Source organism: Plecotus auritus, assembly GCF_963455305.1.
Source record: "Plecotus auritus genome assembly, chromosome: 1".
Taxonomy (NCBI): domain Eukaryota; kingdom Metazoa; phylum Chordata; class Mammalia; order Chiroptera; family Vespertilionidae; genus Plecotus; species Plecotus auritus.
This window is the reverse complement of record NC_137770.1, coordinates 108,780,505-108,791,036: the sequence shown is the minus strand read 5'-3', so window position 1 is coordinate 108,791,036 and position 10,532 is coordinate 108,780,505. Positions and strand designations below refer to the sequence as shown.

General features: G+C 42.7%; 1 pseudogene across 1 annotated transcript; it reads right to left on the bottom strand.

Moving 5' to 3' along the window:
- Positions 1–9,111: 9,111 nt before the first annotated feature.
- Positions 9,112–9,591, bottom strand: LOC308257041 (jun dimerization protein 2-like; annotated as a pseudogene). Its single transcript has one exon. The product of its transcript is annotated as a jun dimerization protein 2-like (transcript).
- Positions 9,592–10,532: the final 941 nt, after the last annotated feature.

The following is a 10,532-nucleotide window of genomic DNA, read 5'->3' as shown; positions in this document are numbered from 1 at the left end:
GCCTCCAATGGCCCTCCCCTGCCAGCCAGATCACCCCTAACTGCCTCTGCCTGCCTACTCACCCCCAACTGTCCTCCCCTGCCAGCCTGATCTCGCCCCCAGCTGCCCTCCTCTGCTGGCCAATTTGGCCGATTGGTTGGATTCTATGCCAGTCAGCATCAAAAGCTCCACCTCCTAGGCAGCCATTGGCTCCTCACAGTTCACCCATATTTTGCTCTGATTGGTTGGTTTCTATGCCAGTGAGCATCAAAAGCTCCACCTCCTAGGCAGCCATTGGCTTCTCACAGTTAATCCAGATTTTGTTCTGACTGTTCAGTTTCTATGCCAGTCAGTTTCAAAAGCTCTGCCTTCTAGGCAGTCATTGGCTTCTCACACTTCACCCATATTTGGTTCTGATTGACAGGTTTCTATACCAGTCAGTGTCTCTGGGCCTATCAACACAGCCTGATCAGAAATGCCTGGCTGATCAGCAGACCCAGTGGTGGCCTGGAGAGAAATGAAGGCACGGCAGCTGGTCCAGCCCAGAGAGAAAGAGAGAGGCAAGTGCTGATCAACAGCTGCCACACAGGCTACAGATCAGACCCTGCTTCTGTCTTCAGGCCTCTCGCTGGGCCTGATTCACAGCCCCCTCAGCAGTCAGTGCTGGGTCACCACATCTGCAGCTGCAGCAGTCAGTGTTGGGTTGCCACAACAATCCAGTGCTGACTGCAGGACTGACATCCAGTTGGTTGAGCCACGGTTGTGATGGAACCAGGGTTTTTATATATTAGGATGAGATTCCAACAGAGAAGATTTCAAAAGCCAGTGGGATCATTTTGACAAATTATTACTCTGGTTGTGCTTATGCAAATAATAAAGTCAAACTTAATACAGTCTCTTTAACATGAGGGTAATCTTAGGGAGAGAAAAATTGTGCTTCAATGGAAACCACAATACCCAATTGTAGATATTGGACTCTATTACAGTTAACTGTCTTCAATGTCTTGATTTTAAGGCTGTGTCTGAATATGCAATATAGACCTCAACACCTAATGACATCACCAGACATGAAAGTTGTTCTAACTTCAGACAAACTATCAGATTGTCACTGCTTGCTTGCTTTCCAGCAAAAGCGTGGCCTTTGGATTTCTTCACAACTAGTTTATGATTTGCATTAACCTTTGTTTTCTATTTGTTTCCAATTTTATAGCATGTATGCCTATGTCCTTGTGTACCTAATTGCTTGTGTTCACAACATAGACCTCAGATTAGAAGCCATCTGAATCACCATCTGCAATGAGACTCAGCAGTCTGGACTTACGATTGAATCAATGAAACATGAAAGGTTTATTCACTTCACTTGAAACTGTTTTCCTTTTCTGTCCAAACTGGTCTGTCAGAAAAGGACCAGGGTTTCTCACAGGGAAAATCTTAGAATGTTTCCCTTAGCTTAATTTAGATTCAGTGTGGTGGACAAAAGGGCTTCAGACAAGTGAGACACATCTGCCTTCAGGGAAGTCTATCCTCCAAAAGAATTGGGGACCCTGAAAGTCTTTACTTTGTCACAAGATATTTGCCACTCACTAAAGCTTTAGTTGTAATAAGTCTCCTCACTTTTGAGTTTTGCCTTTTAAGCTTCTTGTCAAGTTTGTCATTTCCAAAAATACATGAAAAATGCCACGTTCTCCAACATGTCATCCATCTGGACATCGCATGTGTCATCTCCCAGGGACACCAGACTGACCTTGATTTTGCAGAATTCCTCTTCCCTGCATAAAGACTCCTTTTCCATTGTTGCTTCCCCCTTCCAATGTCAGACAGGGAGAAACCCTAAACCCGTAGATAGGCATATCTACTCCCTCTTCACAGCAGAAAGGAGATATAGAAGACAGAGACTTTTGTCCATTTTCCCTTCAGATGACTATAAAAAGGTTATATTTTTTTCTGAGGAGGGAATGAAGTCATTGTAATACCTGGGTATTATATAACAGGGAAATAATAAAGGAGAGACCAGATAATATAGGAATGCTGTTTATACAGGTTGGCCAAAAAGCTAAACTTAACACTCCCCAACTCTGTACCCACTGATCAGTGAGGTTAGGCTCTGGACAAAGGCAGTTTGGAAGCATGCCCAGTAAGGTCAGAGTGACATGGGAAGGTGCTTTCCCATCAATCACCCTTGGGAACAGGTAATTGGCCAGATGGGCATGTCTACTGCAAGCACATGAAACCTGAATATTAAACATTTAAACCAAGAAACGCACTCTGTCTGTCTCCTCTCTCTCTGGTGCACCGGGTTCCTTGCTCTCCTGTGGCAGAGGAAGTACTACCCTGCGTCCACTTGGCTCAAGGCCAGGTAGGACTCCACACAATGGACTAATGAACTTCAAATAGGGGGGCTCTGAACTCTGGCCTTGCTTTTGGCTCTGCTGAAACCCCAGATGCCCCTCTTTCAGGACTGGGAAAAGGGGCATGGAACTTCAAAACATGAGTAAGGTAAATACACACTAATAAAAAATGTTACCACATCACGTTCTCCCCTGGACTTGCATATAATCTTATTTGAGCAATATCCCAAAAACATAACTCTTACTAATGAAAGAGACATTTGGTCCCTGGTAAGAATTCCATGCACACATAAAAGGATAACCTTAACCAATAAATGCTGTGCATTATCTGACTGATGTACTCATTAAACATTTCTGCCCTTTTCCATTACCTTAGCTCTCCCTAATCCCAGAGACACAACAATATTGAAATTATGCTGATTAATAACCCCACATTGGCTTCTAAATGTTCAAGTGAAAGGACAAATCTCATACCTCTCCCTTAAATCAAATGCTAGATATTATTAAGTTTAGTAAGTAAGGCATTCCAAAGCCAACATAGGCTGAAAGCGGTGGCAGTAATCTATACTGAGAATACAGAGAAGTTCTTGAAGAAAAGTAAAGGTGTTAAATTAGGGACAACTAAGAATGATAAGATAGCAAAAAAGTTTTATTGCTGACATGGATAATAGTTTAGTGATTTGTGTACAAGATCAAGCCAACCTGAACACTCCCTTAAGCCAAACAAATCCAGAACAAGACCCTAACTCTCTTCAATACTATGAAGGTTGCAGGAAAAGGTTTGAAGCTCACAGAGATTGTTTTAGGAGGTTTGAAAAAAAAGCAGCCATCTACTTAAACATAAAGGTGCAGGGTAAGCTGCAGGTGCTCCTGGAGAAGCCACAGTAAAGTAACCAGAAACTCTAGCTAAGACACTTAGTGAAGGTGGCCACACCACACAACAGGTTTTCAATGGTAACAGAGTAGCCCTATTTTTTAAGAAAATGGCAATAGGAACCTGCATAGCCAGGGAGCAAAAGTCAGTGACTGCCTCCAGGGTTTCAAACAACAGGCTGACAAAATCATGAAGATTTAATTCAACTGGTAAGTTCATTTAAAACCCAGTGCTCATTTGCCATTCTAAAAATCCTAGGACCCTTCACATGTATGTTCAATGTCCTCTGTCTGTGCTCTATAATGAGAACAACAATGCCCATTTGACAGCACATCTGCTTATAACACAATTTTCTAAATATTTTGGCCCACTGGTAAGACCTACCATTCATAAAAGATAATATTTTCAAAATATTGCTGCAAATTGACAAGGCACCTGGTCACCCAAGAGTTCTGAGGGGAAGAGCAATGAAATTAATGGTGTTTCACACCAGCCAGCACTACATCCCTTCTGAAGCACATGGGTGAAGATGAGTAATTCTGAGTAATTTCAAGTCTTATTATATGAGAAGCACATTTCAAAATGCTATAGCTACCATACATAATAATGGCCCCAGTGGATCTGGGCAAAGTAAGTTGTAAACATTCAGAAAATGTTTATAAACATTCATTAAGTTGTAAAATATTTAGACCCACTGTTATCTATGCCATTAACAAAACCTGTGATTCACGTGAGAGGTCAAAATATCAATAGTAACAGGAGTTGAAAGAAATTGACTCAGACCCTCCTAAATGACTTTAAAAAGTTCAAGTTTTCCATCAAGGAAATAACTGGTGAGTGGGGAAAATATCAAGACAACTAGAATAATAAGTGGAGCCTGAAGAAGTATAGCCTGGAGTTCTGCGGTGATCTCATGATACAACTTTAATGGATGAGGATCACCTTCTTATGTAGTATGATCAAAGAAAGTGATTTGTTGAGATGGAATCTACTCTTAGAAAAGAAGCTGAGAAGAATAATGAATTGACAGCAAAGTTTTAGAACATTACCTAAACTTAGCTGATGAAGAAGTGGCAGGTTTTGAGAGTACTACTCCAATTTTAAAAGAAGTTCTACTGTGGGTGTACACTAGTAATGCTATTGCACAGGCTGCATGTTACAGAGAATTCTTCCATGAGCAGAAGAGTCAATTGATATGACAAACTCTATTGTTATCTTATTTTAAGAAATTTCCACATCTACCACCGCATTCAGCAACCATCAGTATATTAAACAGCACCCATCAACACTGGGGTAAGACCCTACATCAGCAAAATAATTACAACTCAGTGAAGTTTCAAATGGTTATTATCTGTTTCTATCCATAAATTATTTTAAATTAAATACATATATTATTTTTGTCGATAAAAATGTTATTATACATAAAATAGACTACAGTATAGTGTAATAATCATTTTATACACTTTGTAAAACCCCAAATATCATGTGCCTTGTGTTTTGTGATATTCACTCTATTGCAATTCTCTGGAATGCAACCCAAAGTATCTCCTCAGTATGACTACACTTAAGGCAAGAATTTAACTAATTAAAGGATGGTATTCATCAAAACTTTTCTCCATGTAATAGTAACCTACAGGTACTTTTGTTCTTTAAGTTTCACACTTAATTCAACTCCAAAAGGATGAATAAGCCTGAAATATTTTATTTTTGAAATTCTTCTTACCAAGGAATTCCATTGATTGTGTCTTCAGTTGTCCCTTTATTATGGCACCTGCAGTTTCATCTGTTGAGCGTTCCTCATTAGCCCCTACTGAAACATAGATTTCAATGCATATCATTATGATTATTTATGTACAAATCATTTACATAAGAATATATGTTTCCATGAGTGTGCCTATATGTGGGTTGTATCTAGCTTATCAAAATTTTATTGAAATATCTTGATAGCAATTCACAAAAACATATATTAAAACAGATGGAATAAATTTATCAGCCATATTATGCTGATGTTCAGAGACATTTAGTGACTTCTCCAAAACCAAATAAACAGGAAAGGTAAAACTGATATATATTTTAGGAGCTATGTCTCATAATTCCTTAAACACTGCTTATCCATATAATTCTTTATTATGCAAATTGAAATCATCTTTGTGAATTTATGATCAAAAAATTACTTGCAGGCTTACATTAAAGCACATCTTTCTTTAGGGATGTACCTCAGCGATGAAATAGAACATCGCTGTTTGTTTCATTGTTTGTTTGTTTGTTTTTCACCACCAGATAAGTTCCACACCACAGACTGTATAGTCCAGTGGTTGGCAAACCATGGCTCACGAGCCACATGAGGCTCTTTGGCCCCTTGAGTGTGGCTCTTCCACAAAATACCACGGCCTGGGCAAGTCTATTTTGAAGAAGTTGCGTTAGAAAAAGTTTAAAAAATTTGGCTCTCAAAGAAATTTCAATCGTTGTACTGTTGATATTTGGCTCTGTGGACTAATGAGTTTGCCGACCACTGGTATAGTCACAGAAACTTCTCATGAGCCAGAAATACATCGACTCATCAAGGAATATTTTAATTCCCCTTTAGGTTTTATAACTATAAAGCATGTATATATCAATGAGTAAGAGAATAAAGATATTGATAGGATTGAGAAAAACTGCCTTGTAAGGCTCCTTTGCATGGAGACCTTGTGACATGCGAGGAGGAAATTGTTAAGTTTTCAGCTGTACCAGGATACGGGTTGGATCCATTTCCAGCAGAGTTTTCATATGATTCAATGTTTTTCCTATAATCACCAACTAATAATTTGGTTCAGTGACATTAAATAATGCATGAAAGTTATTAAAGAGAAATTAGCATTGTGGGAGGGATAAATTGGATTCAGGAGCTAAAGTGGACTTGGGGGCCAACAATGTATGGGGTGGTAGTCAGTTCTAGTGACCCTGCAAGTATAGTTGGAAAGATCTCATGGTCCTGACACTGCACAGGAGACCTCTTTCTTTGAAGAAATACCTGAGCCCATGACGAAATATAAAAGGTTGTACCATGACTCTGCCAGCCAACACCTTTACAGAAAGTCTCCCAGCTGTGGTATTATTACTCAGCAGGCCAATATTGGGCAGAAAAAAAAGTTTATTGATTAGTTTGAGAAAGATCCATGAGGTAGAGCAACACAACACTGGGCAACATTAGCCAATATATTTCAGCTGCTCTGGTCTTTCTCAATTAGGAATAAGTAAAAAAATACCACATCAGAATAATTAAGTATGCAAAGTATCCTATATAATAAAAGCCTAATATGTAAATCAACCAAATGATGGAATGACTGGTCGCTGTGACATACACTGGCCACCAGGGGGCAGATGCTCAACGCAGGAGCTGCCCTCTGGTGGTCAGTGTGCTCCACAGTGGAGTGCCATTCAGCTGATTGGGATGAGCGACTGCTCCTGCAGCAGGAGCAGCCCCTTAAAGGGCAGGTCCACTGCCACTCCAGTAATAGGGATGAGCTGCACTTACACAGCAGCCAATCCCTGCAGGTCACGCTCCCCACCAGTGCATGAATCTTGTGCACAGGGCCTCTAGTGCTAAGTTAAGAGGGAGGCAATCAGAATAGCCTTTGAGGGGAGAAATGTTGGAGAAACTTATAATATGGGAAGAATCACAATTTTCTTACCATAAATATCTTCCCATTGCTTTAAACTGACCTTAATCTCTATTTGTAATTTAGAGAGCTATTTTTAGCAATTATTTAGTCATACAATACAGTTTGCCCATATAAACTGTGAAATTTAATGGGTTTTTAAAATTTATATTCAGAGTTGTATAACTATCAACATTGATCATTTTAGAATCTACTTTAGACTGATACTAAATAAATACCAGGGAGATCTAGAAATGCTAATCCCATATAATTCTCTTACTTCTTTCCCTTTTTTGTGCTACTATTTCACAGCAGGCCCACCTTATCAGTGAGGAATCCATTCCAAGATCCCCCAGTGGATGGATGCTTGAAACTGTGGATTGTACCAAACCCTAAATATATTATGGGCTTTTATATATTGTAAACTTACCTCTGATAAAAATGTTGGTTTCTCTTTGGTATATCCAAACTGCCAGCATCTCTACTCTTGCATGTTGGGGCCAGTATGAAGTAAAATCAGGTTTACTTGAACATAAGCAGTGCAATACCATGACAGGGCTTACCCATATGATAACTGAGAAGGCTACTGAGTGAGAAAAGGGCAGGTAGTGTTATCAGAGTGAATAGGCTGGACAAAGGGTTTATTGATGTCCTGGGTTGGACAGAGGAGGATGGCATGAGATTCACCATTTCCACAGAATAGTGAATAATTTAAAACGTATGAATTATTTATCCCTGTTATTTTCCATTTGATATATTCCATTCCTGATTGACCATGAAGAACAGAACCTGCACATATTAAAACTGCAGACAATAGGGATGACGGTACTGAATACACCTATGATACTTATTTTTACATAACTGGGTGTTCTCTGAAGAAGCTAAGAGAAGAAAGAAGAAAAAGTATGTATTTGCAACTTTCTTTTATGTTAGCCTTCTTATTTATAATTAGAAGCCCGGTGCATGAAAACTCGTGCACTGGGGGGTCAGGGGGAAGTCCCTCAGCACGGCCTGCACCCTCTCACAATCTGGGACCCCTCAGGTAGTGTCCTTAGCCCTGGCATGAGATCAGGGCCTATCGAGGCTTTCCTTCCCAAGGCTGAAGGCAGCTGGCCCCACCCCTACCACTGCCACTGCTTGCCATCTGTGCAGCACTTCCCCCACCCACCACTCCCCTGCCACTGGTCGCTTCCCTCTGCATGCAACAGGAATGGGGTGCGATGGTTTGGCTGGCCTGGGCCTCCCTCTGAGGGGTGATCGCTGGCTGGCCGCATACCTGCCAGTGTCGCCGGCTGGTGGCCTGGGCATCCCTCTTTCTTCTTTTTCTTTTTTAAGAGTGTTTACTGGCACCCTGCCCCTGCCACCCCCAACATGCAGAGACTACAGTACTTAGAAGTTACATGCAACAGCTAAAACTGTTTAATATCTGCTCATAACAAACAAACCATAGCATATTTATACTGTATCACATTGAGTGATTATAGAAATCCATTTATATATTGCTTGTATAAAATATTTTTTAGTAAAAAATATAAAAAGAAAGAAAGTATAAAAAACATGTGCAGTTGAAAGCCCTGCCAGGACAGCCAGTCTGTAAACACTCAGTGAGTATGTGCTTTGCAAGGGCGACCATGTCTCATGCCCACAGCAACTCCAGCAGGGCCAGCAGGGGTGCGCCCCTGCTGCCACTCCAGGCAGGACTTAGCTGGACCATGGTGGATAGGTACAGCAGGGCCTGGCACTGTGCCCTTCTCCAGCCTTGCATCAGGATCAGGGTCAGGGCTGGGGGCAGGCAGATTGCAGTTTCACTCAGTTCCATACTCAGCCTAATTTTGGTTGCAAATCATGGCTTTTCCTGGCTGCTCGGAGGTCCTTTGGGTGGGTGCCCTGGCGGAGAGGCTGGAGAAGTGGCCGTAGCTGCCTGGTTGGGCATCTCTCCAGCCCAGAGCTTCTGTCTTGCCTTCTGTAAGCCTGGTGCCAGGCAGAACAGCACCCCCTTCAGGACTACTTTGGTCTCAGCGCTTGATCCTGGGTTTCATCAGCCTGGATTTCTTCCCCTGGTGTGGCTGATCTGAGTTTAAAAAAAAAAAAAAAAAAAAAAAAAGCCTGGCCAATATTGGCTGTGCAGAGCCTCATTGAAGAGTTTTTTATGCAGCAAGGAAGATTCCTCTGGGACCCTCCTCCTCCTCTCCTCATCTCCTCCTCTTCTCATCTCTCCTCCTCCTCCCTCTCCTCATCTCCTCCTCCTGCTCCTCCTCCCAGCTCATCGTCACTTCTTCTCCAGCTGCTCCAGCAGTGGGTTGCCTTCTGAGTCGGGAGTCTTAACACTGTCAGTCCTGACAATGCAGGTGGGGTGATGCTGGCTGAGCATCAAGATGATCTGCCACTCCTGCTTCAGCTCCTCCATCTGGGTTTTCAGCTCCGCATTCATGAGGTCCAGCCACTCAGATTCCCGCTGCAGAAACTCCTTCCACTCCTTATAACGGCATAGGGTTGCCACCACTTTGTTTTTTTTCCAGTGCCTTTTCCTCTGCTCCTCTTCCTTGTCTAGCTCACTTTTTACAGGTTGAGGCCTCTTGCACAGTTTCACCTCCAGCAAGTGCAAAGGGACAAAATGGCCCCAATGCTGTGGATGTCAGCGCATTTCAGCTCCTCTGCAGTCAGGGCCAAGCTGGGGAGTCCAGTCAGGGGGGCCGAGCCCTGGCAGAGAGCCTGCAGTCATGGAAGGGTCCAGGATCTGCCCAGGCATTATTGCAGGAGGAGTGGCAGTCTAGCCCTGCAGAAGCTGCAGGGAGAGGCTGCCACCCTGGGGCCTGGGCCAGGCTGCAGGTGCCATGCCCGCTCAGGAGCCATCATGGCGCCATTCCCGCCCTGCAGTGTTCACCGCCACCAGCACCTCCCATCGCAGCCACCCAGCATCCCTCCCACTGTCTGTGGCCTGGGTCTCCCTCTTTGAGGCAATGCCTGCCTCATCGCCCCCAACTGCCTGCCTGCCTACCTGATCACCCCCAACTGCCTGCCTGCCTACCTGATCGCCCCCAACCACACACCTTCCTGCCTGATTGCCCCCAACCACTCACCTGCCTACCTGATTGCCCCCAACCACTCACCTGCCTGCCTGATCACCCCTAACTGCTTGCTGGGGGACCGGGCCAGCATGGCGAGGGGCCATGGTGGTTCTGGTCTCTGGTCATTACGTCGTTGGGTTTTTATTATATAGGATTCCGGGCACTCTTCATTTGCTCTGGAAAATTTGAGTTAACATGTTCTGTATCATCGTACTGAAATATATTGGGATACCCACACATCTCCTTTGTGCTGCTACAGTGGAATGTATTCCTTTTACACGTTTTATAGGCACCACAATACAATGATACACATTTTGATTATGCAATTGCCTTTTGAATCAACTACTGAAAAAAACATGCATTCTTATTGTCAATTGGAATTACATAATTCCTTGAATCCATGCTCCTTTAGAAGGGGGATTCAAATTACTGCCAGAAGTCAATTGCTTTCAACATAAAAAAACTTTCTTTTTTATTGTTTAAAGTATTACATGTCTCATTTCCTAATTGACACCCACCCAGCCACTCCCAACCCTGAGGTCAAGCCCCCACCTCCCCAGTGTCTGTGTCCATTGGTCATGCTAATATGCATGCATACAAGTCCTTTGGTTGATCTCAAACC